The sequence below is a fragment of the Pan paniscus genome, chromosome 12, assembly GCF_029289425.2.
Source record: "Pan paniscus chromosome 12, NHGRI_mPanPan1-v2.0_pri, whole genome shotgun sequence".
In the NCBI taxonomy this organism is placed as follows: Eukaryota; Metazoa; Chordata; class Mammalia; order Primates; family Hominidae; genus Pan; species Pan paniscus.
The window spans coordinates 112,786,857-112,806,729 of NC_073261.2; the positions used below are offsets into that span (position 1 = coordinate 112,786,857).

The 19,873-nt window shown below is 35.5% G+C and overlaps 1 long non-coding RNA gene across 1 annotated transcript in view; it reads left to right on the forward strand.

The window, feature by feature from the left end:
- Positions 1–19,873, forward strand: part of LOC117979080 (uncharacterized) — a 1,348,572-nt gene extending 1,328,699 nt beyond the window's left edge. The window contains exon 12 of the long non-coding RNA XR_004669720.3: positions 19,451–19,873. This is a non-coding gene — a long non-coding RNA (uncharacterized LOC117979080). The remainder of the gene's footprint in view (positions 1–19,450) is intronic.

Below are 19,873 nucleotides of genomic sequence, written 5' to 3' on the forward strand. Positions count from 1 at the left end.
GAGTTTCCAGAACTACGTCTATATATCTCTTCTATAGCCATCAGTTTGCATTATACACTGTCCTATCACTGTTTATGGTAATTTTTGCTAACATCTATTAAGTTCTTTCAGTGGACAATAAATCATGCTGCACTTTACACTCATTATCTTAACAAATTCCATCCCTAATTTATAGTGTGCATTCTTAGTATCACCATTTATACAAGAGTAAATTGAGGAATACAGAGGTTTATTAATTTGGCCAAAAAAAAAGTGTGTCTCCCAAAAATTTGTATGTTGAAATGCTAACCTCCAAAGTAATAATAATAGGAGATGGACCTTTTTGGGAGGTGATTGGGTCATGAGGACAGAGGTCTCATGAATGGGATTAGTGCCCTTATTAAAGAACCTGATAAAACCCTATAGCCCTTCTACCATGAAAGAACATAAAAAGAAGGCACCCTCTATGAACACCTATGAAATTGACTTTCACTAGACCTTAAACCTACCCGTGCCTTGATCTTGGACTTCTTTTCATTCACCAGAACTGTGAGAAATAAATTTCTGCTGTTTATAAGCCACCCAATTTATGATATTTTGTCATAGCAGCCCAATGGGACTAGAGCACCAACTATTTTGACCTTTAGCAACACACATTTCAAAAATAAAGACATTTCTTTCATTTTGGTTTGGCACTGGTTTGGTTGTTAAAAATGTGTCCAAAACCATCTTGAAGTTGGATGTCATTATATCTGTTATCTTCATTTTCTTTTTCATAATGAAAAGATTATCTGTTTTTCATTATTTTGATTGAGTTATCAAAATCCATATTGCATTGGCTAATTCAGATTTTAGATCAGTTTCTGATTTCATTTTGGAGCATTAGACAACCCAATTTTTTACCTTCTTTTTGCATTTCTTTTTTTGGCATATTTACAAAAAAATGATATTGATAGCAAATTTGAAGAAACCCACTGAAAAATGTCAGAACATTTTTGAGTGGCTGGATGACATTTAATTGGGTAGCATATAAACAACTTAACATTCACAATTTCTAGCACAGTTAACGACACCTCACAAAATCATTTGTCAAAATTGCCAATTTAAAGACTGGGTGACAGAGCCAGACTCCATCTCAAAAAAGAAATTTAACAGATTCTAAAGATTATGATAAAATAGGCCAAATTATAGGCACCCATCTAATCAACTGGTAACTTCCACAACCCTCTAGTTCCACATCACAGTTTTAGGGAGAAGGAATTACCCAAATATCAAAGCTTAGGGAATTCTTAAATAAAAATGACCTATCATATTTTTTCCCTGATAATTACATCTACATGTATTAAACATTATTAAAAATGATATGCATTGTTTGTGATGGCCATTTTGTGTTTCCATTTTTATTTTCAGAATTGAATTGCTGCCAGCTCTGTGTCCCATTCAGATATTGTTACCCATATAACATCTGAGCAGTGACATTGTGCCTCCACAAGGTATCACAGGAAGAGATAATGACTAGAATTACGTAGGACTAGTCTCATGGGAAGATACTGTGCTTGAAAAAAGAAGTGTTCATATTCTCTATATTTTGATATATTAAATCTTATTGAAAATTTATAGGCAAACTCTAATCATGTATATTGATTATAACAAAGCTATCATAAACAAAAGCAATGACTTCAAAGTATTTGAATTAAAGCAGCAGGAGGATAGCACCCAAAAATTTCCAAAGGAAAATGAATTAAGAAAATTATTGTGGTGTGTCATGTGCCACTGTATTGGATATAAGCGGCCATATCTTGTCATCTTCTTGGGAACACAATTTGAGTCTTAAAGTCCTAGGCTTCTGGAGGTTTTTTATTAAATGGTGTTAATTTGAGCTCACTCATGAGTGTAAAATTCCACTGGTGTACAGGTTAGTAGTATGCCTGCACTGTTTTGAATCTTGACTGCTATTGCTATGCTCAGAAGGATATAAAATGTTCTCTTCAAGCAAGGATAAACAACTTTTGTATTACTATTAGTCTCTCTTCCGGTAGATCCAGTTTCCATGCTGGAAATCAAGCAATGTTTGGAAGGTGGCTTGTACTTGCTAAATCTAATTATAACAAGTAAGTCCTTGACTGTATTTAGCTACATCTATGTGTAACATGAAGCCAGTTACTGGTAAAATTTTTCTAAATATTACAAATCCCGTGAAATGTTTTGATACGATCTCACAGGGAGAAAGTTGCTTTGTACTCTGAGATTTTTTCCATGACCACTAATGTTAGTGAAAAAATTTTAGGCCAAGACAGAGAAGCAAATTCTTATAGTTTGGACAATTTTAACTTTAGCATCATGTTTACTGTTACTAATTTTCCTAATAACTGGGGGTGATATAAACCATGAACTAATTTCTGAAGTAAGAGAAGAAGCTTGATGGGCTCTTTCTGTGTAGGGAATAAAGAGTGTAGTATTTAGTTTGGCGCAAAATTAATTGCAGTCTTTGACATTACTTTTGCACCAACCTAAATAGTATTTTTGTCACTTCATCAGCTATAGCCCTCTATCAATGAAAATATCATAGCTAACCAGAAACTTTATAAACAAGAACTTTATAAAATATACGCATAAATATTTGGGCTGTTGCATGAAATTCATTTGTAAATAAATGCTTGATAAGACTTTGAGGAGGAAGCCCTGAACAATTTTTCATCTTTACATATTCTCAGGATTTTGCTGCATGTGCCATGTAGAAACTATCTTTTTAATTATGTAAAGAGCAATAAAGAAGCAATTTGACCTGGAAATGTAATGTTTCTAGGAAGCCGGGATAAAATCACCAGTATCCATCATTAAAGAGGGAGAAGTCCTCTGATAGTGGATATATATTTTTTCAGAATTTTGAGCTGATTGCTTTGAGTCAATCACAATTTTATCAATTTATTAGCACTTAATATATTGGGTGGGTAAATGCCACATTTACCAACGGAATAAGACAAGCCATTGCCCTTAGCTTCAGGAGTGGTCTCTAATATGGAGTACTAGTTTATTTACAGATAGCACTTTGCTGCATTGAATAGCTTTTTAAACTGCACTGTTATTTACCATTTTCAATAGACCTGTGTATTTCAGCCATATATTGTCAAATAGCACAAAACTCGGAAAGCACATCTACTATTTGCATAAGGGTTTACTTTTTAAGCTTCTTCCAGGGTTCATGCTCAAATTGGAGATGTTGAGTTTAGTTACCTGAGCAGATTAAGGGTTAAGAATAGAACTTCTTTGATAACTTCAAGTTCAGTGGTAATAGCATATCCCACATAAGGAACGCCTTCACCATTTCTAAGATAAGAGCCGTATCAAACAATATTAATTTAGTACTGAATAAGAGGGATCTGTACAATCATAATTGAACATTCTTAATTCTTGAGTTACTGCTAAATAGACATTGGGTTCTCCACGTAGAAGAAGTAAACTTGCAGGATTAAGATTTTAACAAAGTTTAATGGTAGTACAAACAACAAAAACTTTTCATGAGTCTTCATGTGGTAAATTAAGAATTAACCAGAGTTATCTGCATGTGGAACCTGTCAAGTTAGCACAAAGCAGTTTGGCTGCCACTGATACTTCACACAAGCAGAAATCTATGCTTTACCTTTTGAGTGGAGGGTTAGGCTAAAAGCATGGGTCTGGTATAAAACTACTTTACCATGTTAGTAGTCCTAATTCACAATCTCCTCTTTCACAAACAAAAAGACAGAAGGATTTAGCATAATTAGGGATACCCAAAGTTGGAGGCTGCTGCAGACAGGTCCTTAAAGAAAAGGAACTGTTTTCCTTTTCTATCCCATGGGAGATACCAGTATTAGTAAACACATGTGAAGGCTGATGTATTTTAGGGGAAAAGGCATTATTGCCTACATAAAGCAGTCAATCCTAAAAAATAAAATGAAAAAGCTTTTAGTTGTTGTTAATTTGGAGTCAATGTAGTCAAATAAGCTTATTCTCACAGAGTAGAATACATGTCTGCTGAGATCACAACCTAAATATTGCATAATTTCTTCACAGATTTGCAAGTTTTCTCTAGGTGCTTTCTGTTCCTCTTCAGTTAATCTTCTTGAGCAATATATGGACTTCTCCTGTGGACTCCTTCAAGGAGCACAGCACTAAATCATCTACATTTCATTCCAGGGTGTATTTTCAAGCAAGAGTCAAATCTGTGATTATTATTTAGACATCGGGAGAAATATAAGGGTGTTTTCATAAATACCAGAGGCATAACCAACTAGGGAGATTGCTGATTGTCCCAGAAAAGAGTAAATAAATGCTGACTGCCCTTACCTACTAGTTCCTAAATAAGACTGCAAATAAATCTGCCATCTTAAAGTGTTTACATGGTAGTTAGAAGCTTCGGGAAATCTAGGGATCAAAGTTCTATTGATTGCCCTGAGGCCTTGTACACATAAGTAGCCTTTTACACTAGGCTGCTTAACTGGCAATATGGGAGTACTGCAAGGACTGATGCCTGACACAGTGAGTCCTCAATAATAGGTATTCTTTCTGAGGTTGCTTGAGGTCTCAAAACACATTGAAATATAATTCGGGTAAGGGCTTATACGGAATAATTTTAATTTTAATAAAGTAAGCTCCATGTATTCTGCTCAGTTCAATAAACTCTTTGGCCCAAAGAGTAGAGGGTAACTAATCTAATATTTGATTTGTAGAGGTCACTGGGTGCACAGAAACTGGGGTATACATGATTGCTATAAATTGGTTTACGCAGCCTATTCCTTTGGGATCTCTAGATATCTACCAGCTTAAAAAGATTTGACAGTTTTGACCTAATAAATTTTGTTGGAGCAGTGTTGCAAAATAGAAAGTCATGTTCTTCCTCCAATTATTTGCTTCAAATTGTTAAGGTTGTGAGGCTGCTAGGATCATAGGTTCATTTGAGATGTCCACTGCCTCTACTCTATTTGTATCTTAAAGGAATATTTTGGCATAAGTCACAACATTTATTCTGAAAGAGAAGCCACTGTATCTGTTAGAAATGTGCCAGCCTTTCCTGAGCAATCATATTAATTTCATTTTAGTTGTCTAGAAAAATCAGTAAATATATTAATTTGATCCGGATCCATATAGATGGGGCATTGTTGAATCTCTAAGTTGGCTCATTAGACCCCCTTTTTAGTTTCTGAGGAGCAGTAAATTTTTTAGTGTTCATATTTTCCACTCAAGTTCTCCATACCAGTCTACTTCTGGTCTTTGCTTTATTAATATAAATTATGCCAAATATTTTGGCCAAATCTACTTTCATAAAGAAGACATTTAGGATGTCCTGAGGCTAACCTATTTCTTTAGTGTTCTACACATTTTCTTCTGACTTGTGACACGCTAATATTCTTCAATTGAGTTTCAGTTTGCTCTTTGGAACCATCTGTAACCTTCTGATGGTGAGACTATTATATTTATAGGTGGATAAAACTCTAACAGAACTGGACTTTAGCAGTAGAAAATATTTTAATTCCAGGAAATGTGCTGGGTCTCATAGGCTTGAAGAATCATTTTACTGTAACATGGAGCTTCACTTGTGACCAATTTTCAAAAACAATCGCATAAACTTTCCCTGGAGGGTGGGAATAAAATCTTAGTGGGGATTGTGAGATAATTTTTCCTTTACTGAGATTAAGCTCAACAATGAGGAAGAATATGGGGCTAACAGACACAATGAAAGGAGGAGTTTGGAAAACCCCATGAGGATGATATTGGGAGAATATTGCAAAGTTTAGTCTTCTAAACAGTCAATATTATAACTTTGCAGGATATAGTGGAAGTAGACTGTAAGGTCTAGGAAGACAGAAATGGAGAGAGGGAGAGAAAAATAAGTGGTACAGTCATAAATGGTTAACCTGATAATTAGCTAGCCTTTTTCTTAGTATTTACTACAGGATTCTTTGAAAAAGTTAATTTTGAGTTATGAAAACACTTAAATCCTTTGACCCACACTCAAATGAAGAGCTCATGAAAGATAGAGGCTTACTTTCTTTTTGTCCTAAGATGCAAGAGAAGTGTAAGACCTTGTGGAAAAATGAACATTATTCAAAATTCAATTCTAAACATTTTTAGATGTATGTGTGCGATTTTATTAGCTATGTACATGAATTTGACATGTAGCAAACATAAGACATAGGTATCCTGGTGTGTGGTAGGGTTTGATTTTTTGAATTGACAGAATGTTATTATAAACCACAAAAAGGAGATTACATCAATTGTTGCTAGACACCTGTAAACAAGGCACTCTCCTCACTCCACAGTTTGGGCTGGGCTACTGGTCTGATTTACAAGATGCTGATTCCAAGTAATGGAATAGCTTATATTCCAAACAATGAGCTATTTGAGAAACTCCTTGACAATACACAGATCCACTAACAGAACAGATCAGACATTGCAGAGATTCCCTCTCTTTGTGGCATTCAAAGGAGACACTATTACTTCTCTGTATTCAAGCATGAAGAGACCAGAAGGCTGTGAATCAAAATGAACAGAAACTCGTAAGAAAGAACAAGAAAAAACTCAGTGAGAGCCAAAATTAATGTAGTAACTAAAATGTACTCAGTCAAACAAGCCAATAAAAAGTTGAAATCAAGACTCGATGGGCCTATGAGGTATTTCGTTCAAGAGTCACTGGTTAATTTACTTCAAGGGGTATTGTGATCAAGTAATTTTGGTGGCATTTCTAGAATGTTAAAGAAAGAGTATGAAGACTAAAAACATTGCTACCAACAATATAAGCTGATACAACACAGAGTCTAGGTACGTTCTCAGGAATAAGATAAGTAAAGTAAAAGAGAAGTTGATCTTCAAAAGCCAAAGACTCATATTAAGAAGTATACTGATTGGTCCGCAAAATCTAGATTTGTTGATTGTGAGAGCACTGCACTGGTAGAAAGTGTTCTGTCTGTCTCAAGATTATAAATACGTTTGCTGGATACTGAAGTTTCCATCTTGAGATTATGGCTGTCAGCTGTCTCTTCACATGCCCAGTTCACAGTTATTTCACCCAGTTGAATCTGCATCAATGTAAACAGGGTACATGGCCAGATCAAGAATTTTCAATCAGGTCTACAACGGTATCAGACAGCTCGATGGTCAGTTTGAGGACTCAGTCAAGACACTTTTATACTCACTTAACAAAAATCTTTACTTAGTATTATTATAAACAATGATGTATAATATAATTGGAAGTCTAGGAGTAGGTCTGATTCCAGGGATGTCTGAGCAGTAGCTTAATAATGTCATCTAAGACTGAAGCCCTTCTATTCTATGTGTTCTCTGATAGCAGTATCACACAGGGGTTAAGAGAATAGGTTCACAAGTACAACTGCTTGCCTTGCTTGAACTCTCTTACTAATACACCATACAGAGCCCAGTACCAACTACTGCTAGTAAAACATACACACACACACACACACACACACACACCCCATAGAAAAGTACCTTAAACTAAATATTAGTTGTTATTCCATCTTATTTGCTTTAACATTTTGTTGTAGTAAGATGAATACCGATGCCATATACAATTTGTTCTTCCTATTCATCATTCCATATGTACATAGTGTGACTCTGTGCTAAGTCCTGTTCCATGCCACAGAAGGAAAGAAACACTTCATGTTAGAAAATGAATTATTGGTCTTTCCATTTAATTAAGTAAAGTAGATGAATATGCAATGAAAGAAAGAAACCTGAACCAGAGAGGCATTCTAGTAGGAAAGAGAAAGGTAGAAAAGAAGGTTGGGAAGGCAAAACATATTCACCACCCATATAAAAATTAACACATAAGTTACAAGGATATAAAAATAAAATCAGAAGTTACACTATGCCATTAATATATCTAACACCTGTAAAAGTGAAATGGGAGAGGTCCCTGATCCCCCTCGTAGGACATGTGACAAGGGTGTGGCTCATCTGTTTGCCTGCCATGCGCTCAAACCCCTTACGGGAGGGGGAGCATGCAGACAGGCAGGTGTAGGAGTCAGGGTGAGCACTTTTGGCTCCGGCCCCACGGTAGCATCTAGGGGTGGGTGACTGCAACTCCCAAAGCCCTAGTGTGCACATTACAGTGCTCTTGTAGCTCTGCCATCTGCAGATGGCTTAAGTGTTAACCAGCTCAATGCCCCCCCGCCAGGTTCTTGTCCGGCATCCAGGAAGAATCAGGTCACAGGGACAAATTGAAAGATGGTAAATGCAGGGGCTTTACTGCTGGATGGAGGTGGCTCTCAGTGGGATGGATGGGGAGCTGGAGGGGGATGGAGTAGGAAGATAATCTTCCCCTGGAGTTTGGCCATCCCATGGCTGATCTCCTCCCTGACTGTCCCCAGATGAAATTTCGACGTTCAGATGTTCCTTCTCTTCTCTCCTCTGCCACACAGCTCTTCTACTACTCTGCTCGTCTGCTCATAGAGCCTGTGGTTTGGATTTATATGATGATATGGTTTGGTTGTGTCCCCACCCAAATCTCATCTTGAACTGTGGCTCCCGTAATTCCCAGGTGTTGTGGGTCGGGGGGACCTGGTGGGAGATAATTAAATCATGCGGGTGGTTTTCCCTACACTGTTCTCATGGTAGTGAATTAGTCTCACCAGATCTGAAGGTTTCATAAGGGGAAAGCCCTTTTGCTTGGCTGTCATTCTATCTCTGCTGGTCATCATTTAAGATGTGTCTTTTGCTTTCCACCATGATTGTGAGGCCTCCATAGCCAAGTGGAACTGTGAGTCCATCAAACCTCTTTCCTTTATAAATTACCCAATCTCAGGTATCTCTTTATCAGCAGTGTGAAAACAAACTAATACACCTGGGTACGGGATGCGGGGGGTGTGTTGGGCCAAAAGGCAACATTTGGGTGCAAAAACAGGAATGTCCATTTTCATTTAGGGCTGTAGGTTTCCAGGCTTGATGGTGGGGCATTTGCTGAGGAATCACTCTCTTCTATCCAGAATCTACCTGCCTCTTGTCTGTATCAAAAGGTTACTATGTTTTAAAAGTTCAGTTAGTCATCATTATTTCATTTAATGTTTAATCACTTTTCAGAGATACTCTAATAAATATTTTTACCTGAGAAAATTAAAACAAAAAGAATTTCATAATTTACAAAAATAGCTTATAAAAGGTAAAGCTAGTAAGAAAACCTAAATCTTGGGCTGAGACAATGGGGTTTTCTAGATATACAATCATGTCATCTGCAAACAGGCACAATTTGACTTCCTCTTTTCCTAATTGAATACCCTTTATTTCCTTCTCCTGCCTAATTGCCCTGGCCAGAACTTCCAACACTATGTTGAATAGGAGTAGTGAGAGAGGGCATCCCTGTCTTGTGCCAGTTTTCAAAGGGAATGCTTCCAGTTGTTGCCCATTCAGTAAGATATTGGCTGTGGGTTTGTCATAGATAGCTCTTATTATTTTGAGATACATCCCATCAATACCTAATTTATTTAGAGTTTTTAGGATGAAAGGTTGTTGAATTTTGTCAAAGGCCTTTTCTGCATCTATTGAGATAATCATGTGGTTTTTGTCTTTGGTTCTGTTTATATGCTGGATTACATTTATTGATTTGCATATGTTGAACCAGACTTGCATTCCAGGGATGAAGCCCACTTGATCATGGTGGATAAGCTTTTTGATGTACTGCTGGATTCGTTTTGCCAGTATTTTATTGAGTATTTTTGCATCAATGTTCATCAAGGATATTGGTCTAAAATTCTCTTTTTTGGTTGTGTCTCTGCCCGGCTTTGGTACCAGGATGATGCTGGCCTCATAAAATGAGTTAGGGAGGATTCCCTCTTTTTCTATTGATTGGAATAGTTTCAGAAGGAATAGTACCAGCTCCTCCTTGTACCTCTGGTAGAATTCTGCTGTGAATCCATCTGGTCCTGGACTTTTTTTGGTTGGTAAGCTATTGATTATTGCCACAATTTCAGAGCCTGTTATTGGTCTATTCAGAGAGTCAACTTCTTCCTGGTTTAGTCTTGGGAGGGTGTATGTGTTGAGGAATTTATCCATTTTTTCTAGATTTTCTAGCTTATTTGCGTAGAGGTGTTTGTAGTTTTCTCTGATGGTAGTTTGTATTTCAGTGGGATCGGTGGTGATATCCCCTTTATCATTTTTTATTGCATCTATTTGATTCTTCTCTCTTTTCTTCTTTATTAGTCTTGTTAACGGTCTATCAATTTTGTTGATCTTTTCAAAAAACCAGCTCCTGGATTCATTAATTTTTGAAGGGTTTTTTTTGTGTGTCTCTATTTCCTTCAGTTCTGCTCTGATTTTAGTTATTTCTTGCCTTCTGCTAGCTTTTGAATGTGTTTGCTCTTGCTTTTCTAGTTCTTTTAATTGTGATGTTAGGGTGTCAATTTTGGATCTTTCCTGCTTTCTCTTGTGGGCATTTGGTGCTATAAATTTCCCCCTACACACTACTTTGAATGCGTCCCAGAGATTCTGGTATGTTGTGCCTTTCTTCTCATTGGTTAGAAAGCTGAAACTGGACCCCTTCCTTACACCTTATACAAAAATTAATTCAAGATGGATTAAACACTTACATGTTAGACCTAAAACCATAAAAACCCTAGAAGAAAACCTAGGCAATACCATTCAGGACATAGGCATGGGAAGGACTTCATGTCTAAAACACCAAAAGCAATGGCAAGAAAGCCAAAATTGACAAATGGGATCTAATTAAACTAAAGAGCTTCTGCACAGCAAAAGAAACTACCATCAGAATGAACAGGCAACCTACAAAATGGGAGAAAATTTCCGCAACCTACTCATCTGACAAAGGGCTAATATCCAGAATCTACAATGAACTCAAACAAATTTACAAGAAAAACACAACCCCATCAAAAAGTGGGCAAAGGATATGAACAAACACTTCTCAAAAGAAGACATTAATGCAGCCAAAAAACACATGAAAAAATGCTCATCATCACTGGCCATCAGAGAAATGCAAATCAAAACCACAATGAGATACCATCTCACACCAGTTAGAATGGCGATCATTAAAAAGTCAGGAAACAACAGGTGCTGGAGAGGATGTGGAGAAATAGGAACACTTTTACACTGTTGGTGGGACTGTAAACTAGTTCAACCATTGTGGAAGTCAGTGTGGCGATTCCTCAGGGATCTAGAACTAGAAATACCATTTGACCCAGCCATCCCATTACTGGGTATATACCCAAAGGACTATAAATCATGCTGCTATAAAGACACATGCACACGTATGTTTATTGTGGCACTATTCGCAATAGCAAAGACTTGGAACCAACCCAAATGTCCAACAATGATAGACTGGATTAAGAAAATGTGGCATATATACAGCATGGAATACTATGCAGCCATAAAAAATGATGAGTTCATGTCCTTTGTAGGGACATGGATGAAGCTGGAAACCATCATTCTCAGCGAACTATCGCAAGGACAAAAAACCAAACACTGGATGTTCTCACTCATAGGTGGGAATTGAACAATGAGAACACATGGACACAGGAAGGGGAACATCACACTCCAGGGACTGTTGTGGGGTGGGGGGAGGGGGGAGGGATAGCATTAGGAGACATACCTAATGCTAAATGTCGAGTTAATGGGTGCAGCATACCAACATGGCACATGTAGACATATGTAACAAACCTGCACATTGTGCACATGTACCCTAAAACCTAAAGTATAATAATAATAAAGAAAAAGAAAAGAAAACCTAAATTCAACTGATCCTAGATCTTAAGCTCATAAACCCTATTCTACCTTTGATTACTTGAATTTTCATTATACATAAGCAAAGTAGAGTGTTACTACAAGTCATTGGGAAAAATAATTATTCAAGAAAAAACTCTGGAACAATGAGATTAGTGCACAAAAACATTTTGCTAACCAAATACATAGTCATACAATACAAGCATGCTGAAGAATTAAATTTATAAATAAAGCTGTCAATCAACTGTCAACAACAAAAGAAAGCAAACAGATTATCAGCTAAGGTATAAGGTTATCATTTTTAACATAAAAGTTTCAAAAATTTGTTATACAAATTTGAATAACTTTTTATTTATATCATTTTAAAACTAAATATTTTAAAGCAAAAATACGGAATGGCACAAATTAGAAAACAAACATTTTGGTATACAATATATAAAAGTCTTATTAAAATCAATAACAGAAATACACCTTAATAAAAAGTAGTGAACATGACAAGAGAGCTTACTAAAGAAATACAAATACATTTAGCAATGAAAATTTTTATTTGTTTTCTTTGAAAGAATAAAGAAATGCCATTTTATTCGGTTAAAAGTATACCATCTTAAAATAAAAACAAAGATACCTTATTTGGATAGGGTGGGCATAATAATCACTCCATTATAATTCTTCTTGGAAAGTTCATTTTTGCAATCTTTCTAAAAATACTTAAGGTAGGGATCTACCAGTCAGTCACCAGTGCTTTCTTACGTAAGAACTTAAATGAGGATAATCAGAGATTAATATTGTATGTCCCTATCAGATTATGAACTAGTGAGTAGCTTCTTTTTTATTTTATTCCTCAAAGATTTAGGACACTTTAAACTCTGACTAGACCATGAATACCCTCACCCAATGAGATCCTGAGAGAAGTATATTTAGAAAGTAAAATAGCAATAAATAAATACAAACATTTATAGTTAGCTCATATGTGTAGAATAGAAAATAAAAAACAATTTATATGTCAAAATAGTAGAATAAATATATTTGTTATATTTTAAAAATATTTTATCCAGCTATTTTAAAATTATATGTTATGAATATTCTTAGTATTTGGGTAGAAATGATTAAAATTATATTTAAATTTAATTAAATATATTCTACATATGAAAGCATGATTCCAATTTTTAAAAACATAAATATAAATGCTACTTTGATGATGTGCTTTTGAGTTCTGGTTCTGTTTATCTAACCCAGTGTACATGAAAAGATAAAGATCGTAATGGTTTCTGTATCGCAAATCTTCCTCTATGGAAGATTATTCTGTTTAAAACAGAAGTAAAGAGTTATACAGTTGGCCTTTCATATCCATGGGTTCAACATTCACAGAAAAAACCAACCATGGATAGAAAGTATTTTTAAAAACCTAAAAAATAACAATACAATAAAAGATAACCCAAATAAACAATATGGTTTAACAATTATGTACATAGCATTTACATTGTATTGGGTATTTTAACTAATCTAGAGATGATTTAAATTATACAGAGGATTTGCATAGTTTACATGTAAATACTACACACCACTCTATATAAGGGGCTTGAGCATCCACAGATTTGGTATCTGAGGAAGTCCCAGAACCCATCCCTTGCAGAAGCCAAGAGCTGACACTGCATTGATACATTTGGTGTCCTTGGGCTTAACATACATCTTGAATCAGTAATAATTTAGTCTGATTAACAACATTTGACTGGGAGAATGAAACAACTTATTAAAATCATCTTTCTCCAGTAAACTAAGTGGGTGAATAAATGTTAATTAGTATCAGAGGGTTAAATGAGCTCGTCACAGATAAGATGTCAATTTCAGAGAAAACATGGCATGGTGATGAGGCACACGGTTGCACGGCACACGTTTGCACAGCACACACAAAAAGCTAAGCCTTGGTTCTGGGGCAGCTGTCACTACACCCACCTCACTTGTTTATATCATGCTTGGAGGATCAACTGATCACTTAAATCTTCTACACAGAGAAATATAATTTCTGTAAAGTGGATCTCCAGCACATCCAATTTTAGTGCCAGGGGAAAAGAAATTAAATTCTGGAGTCATACCAACATTTACTTCTCTACATTAAAAGTCAGTGTGGGGAACTTTGTATAGCTACCAGCAAGGATGTTTTGGTGCCATTACTATCTTTTCTTTACGAATCCATTGTATCCCATTGACACAGGTGGACTAGATAGGATTCAAGTAAACTTTATGCATATAATTTAATTTATTGTAGAATTCATTCCACTAAAGTCAATATCTCCATTCATATTAAAGTCAATATCTCCATTCATATTAAAATATTAAAGCAGGAATCTGCAAACTGTGGTCTGTGGGCCAATCCAACCTATTGCCTGATTTTGTACAGTCTATAAGCTAAGAAACATTTTTAATTTTCTAAACGGTTGAAAAAAATTAAAAGATTAATAATATATTATGACATGTAAAATTATATGACATTCAAATGTTAGTGTCCGTAACTAAAGTTTTATTGGAACATAGCTATGCTCAAGTATTTGCATGTTGTCTCTGCCTGCTTTCATACCACAATGGCAGAGTTGAGTAGTTGTGTTAGAGACTGTTTGAACCAGAAAGCCTAAAATATTTACTCTCTGGCCCTTTACAGAAAAGCTTGCCGACCCCTGTATTAAAGTAACCCAAGATGCTAACTCTTACATATTTTTGAGTTTGGTAGTATTTTGGAATATAATCTGTATACTAAAAAGGAAAAATATTTACATTATAATGAAAATGGAGAACTTGGGCCAAATGCAGTGGCTCATGCCTGTAATCCCAACACTTTGGGAGGCCGAGATGGGAGGATTGCTTGAGGCCAGGAATTTGAGACCAGCCTGGTCAACGTAGTGAGATCCCATCTCTGAAAAAAAAGAAAATGGGGAACTCAAGATGTAGATTTACCAGAAATTTGTTGCTTTGAATAGGGTATGTAATTTGGAATTAGGTTAATGTCAACTACCATTCAACTATGTGTTTGTGTAAATATAGTAATAATTCTATACCTCAGTAATGTATAAGTAAAATGTTGGTTTGATCGAAGGAAGTGGTTGCTAAATAACTGTATTTAGCAAAATAAGGGAAAATGCATAGATTCTTATTTCAAAATAAAATTTTAATTTAACTTGGTCTACCCTTCCTTTTTTGAAGCCATTTTATTTCTGTGATATTAAATATCTTTTTTATGAAGATTCCATGACAGTAAATAGAATTTGGTATTGTCATTTTTATTTTTCATTTACAAAAGGCAAATTAAAAACAGGAACCCATTTACACAGACATGCAAACTCACACACGCACACACATACACACACAGATATGTACACTCATACACAGAAATATATGTATGTGTAAACATACAGACATAAATGAACATGTATACATGCCTGTGCATATATTTACATGCTAAATATTTTTAAGTGTTCTGAATAATTTGGCTAGCTGTCACTTATGTTACATCCATCTTTAAAGTAAAGTACATTTATGCTTTATGCCTGTGAATTTTCAAATAAAGACTAACCTAGCATAATTTTTGAGAAAATGTCTAACCCTGCTAGAACATTAGGGGAAATTTAAATGACTACTACAATATTGTGTATTCAGTGGCACAATGGTTACTTAACTGTCATGCTGTCTAAAATATTGACTTCGGTCATATGAGCTAAATCATTTCTCCTATTTTTTTCTAAGAAAAAAATTACACCAAGGTTTTAGAATTCATTGTGATTCATAGCTTCTGTGTCTACAGAAGTATTTCAAGTGCATTCTTCTCTAACACGATCACCTTTTGAATTGATTTGCTATATTATATGTTAGAACAAATGACCAGCTGCTCTAAGAAAACAGAGCAATTTCCATCATAGCCTCCACTCTAAACTTTTTATCTTTGTGGGCAATTTGAAGAACCTGACTAAGGAATTATATCTATTCTTTTCTGACAGTATGTGCCCAATTACTTAAATATCTAACTTGTATCTATTGATCTCTACTGAATTTCCTTTGTCCTCAAAAGCCTTTGAGGAATTCTCTAAATTCAAACAAGTATATTTTCCTGAAAGGTAAAAATGGAAACCCTAGGGGCCTGATATTTGCAAGAATAACTTTGAAATGTTCTATTCATTGCATCTATATCATCTCATGAATTGCTTTTCTTCATGTTCACAATTTTATATCTTGTTATAAACCTCTTGGTGAAGTTGATTTTAGTTCTGTTCATGATTGATGTATAAAATTATGTGAATTATACACATCACACAGAAAAGCCCAAGTCATTAAAAAGTATAAATTGTTAAAAAAATAAAAACAACCTGGCTGGGTGCGGTGGCTCATGCCTGTAATCCCAGCACTTTGGGAGGCCGAGGAGGGCAGATCACGAGGTCAGGAGATCGAGACCATCTTGGCTAACACGACGAAACCCTGTCTCTACTAAAAAATACAAAAAAATTAGCTGGGCGTGGTGGCGGGCACCTGTAGTCCCAGCTACTCGGGAGGCTGAGGCAGGAGAATGGCGTGAACCCGGGAGGCAGAGCTAGCAGTGAGCCGAGGTCGCGCCACTGCACTCCAGCCTGGGCAATGAGTGAGAGTCTGTCTTAATAAATAAATAAATAAATAAATAAATAAATAAATAAATAAACTAAAAACTAAAAACAGCCTTTTGACCTGCGTCAGATGTTATCAATATAGGTAGCTGAAAAATAGGCATACCTGACTCAAAGTACAATTAACCCTCTTTGAAGGACAATGAATAATGGGAAAAACCATGAAAATAATAAAAAGGAGAAAATACTGTCCTTTTAAAAATATATGGGTGAGGGACATTCTGTAAACCTCTAGACTTAGCTTCACCTTGGTGCAAGATACATTTTAAATTAAATTGTTGTAAAAGAGCTTATTATATTACTTAGAGAAGAGTTTGTGTCTAACAAGCAACATTATTTTAATAGGTTGAATTCACATGAGACAATTGTCTTTCTCTCCCTTGATGAGGTAACTGACTTTGTAAAGCATGATTGGAGAAAATATGATTACAGGAGAACCAACGTGAAGCTGACTTCAACTTGTTGATTACTCAATAGGATAAACTGATGTGATGTGGCTGTCAGCTGAAAGCTCTTCACTTGCATATGAAATTTTAGCTTACATTATTGTCAGAAAAAATAACTTTTCAAATGAGAGGAATATAAAAAATAGAATTTAGGGTGGAACAAGCTCTCCATAGTATGAAGCAATTATCGAGACTCTTAGCAATTCATTGCATATTTCAGTTTTTGAAAAGATCCAGAGTGTAAATGGTACTTCATTTTGGATGAAAGATATTACAGAGCAGGAGTTGCAGTCCGGTTTATGGTCTTTCTTCACAATTCCTTGTGTTGTGTTCTCCAATTCTAAAAAGTATTCATTCAACCTTATGTTCCTGACACATAGTCGTAGTTGCTTTATTTTATACCTAGAAGGGCAAAGCATATCTTCAAGTTGCCTTGAAAGTGCTCAAAGATAATATCGGCAGATAATTAATTTTAAAATATAAAAAGAAGCTATAATAAATTATGTTAAGTTTTCAAGAAAAAAATAATACCCAGTCATAGGGTTGGTTGGCTGGTGCAAGAGATTGGGTCAGAGGAGAAATAGACGGCTCTACTCAATTAAGGTTTGGTGGGGCCAGTAAGTCCTGAACTAAACTGTTTCTGCAAAGACGGGTTTGATTTGGGAGGTGGAGAATCATAATAGTAAAGTGTGGGATGATGTCACCTGTATCTTTGCTTCACTACAGTGGAGGGGCCATAGATTTATAACTCTCATGAAAATGAAATCTGAAGAAATGGCCTAAAGAGTTGACTATGGCCTAAATAGTTGACTAACAAAACAATGTTGACTATAGAGATTGCTGTTCTTGAATTCACTCATGAAATTAGTAGTTTTTCCACCAGGTATGTTTTGAAGGCTGGCTACTCTAGTCTTTCCAAGACTTTAAGTGTAGATACATCACAACAAAATGATCACTGAAAAGCCTTTGATTCTTCAGGAATTAAGGAACCATATGCACAATTTATTTTGCAAACCATTCTGTTTAATCTCTGTCATTCTCTCTAGTTGCCAGCCACAACTCTCACCACATTTTCTTCACAGTAAGGTTTACTTGTAATCATATTTCCTTCAGTCATGCTTTAAGCTGGCAACCTCATCAAAGGAGACATAAAGTCTGTAAGACTTAAGACTTATGTATCTGCTTGAAAAATCTGAAGGCATTCTGTTTTCTCTCATTTGCTGTATTATATACACTCGTGTTCTGTTGTAGGAAAGGTCTGTATCCATGCTCTGCCTGGCTAATTTCTCATCCTGTAAGATCTGGTTCAGTTGCAACGCTCACAAGGATGCTTCCTCTGATTATCCAACAGTTGGAGTTTAGCTCTTTTCCTGTGGAGCCCCTTCCCATGTTTTCTACTTTCATAATGCTTACTAAAGTCTTCTAAAACATTTGGTTTATTTGCCTGTTATTAGAGTAGACTAACCTATTTCAGGGTGGGAACCACAGTTTCTAAATGTTTCCATTTTTTGCAATAATATAATACCTGAAAGGACATAGCTAATTAATGAATACTATTAATAGTTAAATGAATAAAAGAGTGAGTTAACCCGCATAAACACAACACACACTCACATCCACCTAATACACAAACAAGAAATTGCCCAAAGCCATGCTTAGAGCAACATGACCCTCAAGGTGCATAGCCTTCCAAGTCCTCTTTAGATGTCAATGTCATCTGAGATAAATATAATTCTGAAGGGTATGTTGGTGTGGAATGATGAATAATAAAGAACATCTCTAAACTCTTGCAGCCAGAGGGTATGTTTAATGATGCTATATATGAAGAAGAAAAAAAGTCTACATTTCTGCATAACAAGGGAACCCATTTTCAGCTCAAACATCTACAAGAAAGTTACTTGCATCAAAAGGAACAAATTATTGTAGTACTTTTTCTGCAGAAGCACGTAGCAGAATGCAAAACACAGGGGCAGAACACAAAATTATCAAGTCAGAGAACACAGAGTCCTTGAATTGGAAAGAAGCAAGATAGAAAGTTGCAGGGCAACACGGAGAGGCCAAACACATGACAATTATTAACTCATGAACTAATGGGTGGCCTTTTTAAAAACACATTTAAAGGACAAAGACTGATTACTGCAAGTGAACCTGAAAAGTTTAATAAAAAATTCAGAAAATCATTTAAAATTGAGCCAAAGATGAAAATTATTAGGCATACCAAAAAGAAAAAAAATATGGCAATGATTCAGGCAATTTAAATAAATGCCTCAGAAGGCAGAATTGTTTTTTGGAGTAGTGACAATAATTGTAAAATTCATCTTAGGAGGAAAAAAGCATGAGAACAATAAAATTTTTGAAAAATAAAGAATATTAACATAATCTATCTACAAAAGTACAACAATGATTATATGTTATTTCAAATGGGTAATATTGACACCTAAAAAGAAAAATTAATAGAGCAGATTAGGATCACTATTTATATAATTTTGATATACTAAAAAGGTAGAGTATTTCACAAAATTCTTATCTCATTTTCCTAGTTACTTTGGTTGTGGCATTATAATTTTAATTCAGTTGATAATCTAGAGTATCAATACTTTCAACATTTCCTGCATAATGTTTTTTAACCATGTCCTTTATCTTTCTTTCTCTCTCTGAAAGGTCATGAGGATGGAGTTCTCATGAATGAGATGAGTGCCCTTGTAGAACAGACTCAAGAGAGACTCTTGCTCCTTACATCATGTGAAGACACAGAAAGAAGGTATCATCTATGAATCAGGAAACCGTTCCTTGATCTTGGACTTCCCAGTCTCCAGAACTGTGAGAAATAAATGTCTCTGGTTTATAAGCCACTCCATTTATGGTATTTTCTTATAGCAACCTGAACAGACTAAGACAAAGGATAACTTGCTTTACTCAAAGTCTGCCTATGTAAATGTTAGTCTTATCTAAAAAATATCTTCACGGCAACATCTAGACTGGTATTTGACCAAATATCTGGATATCATGGCTTTGCCAAGTTGACATATAAATTTAACTATCACAAGTCCACCCTTTGTCAACTTGGCATTGGTATACATATCC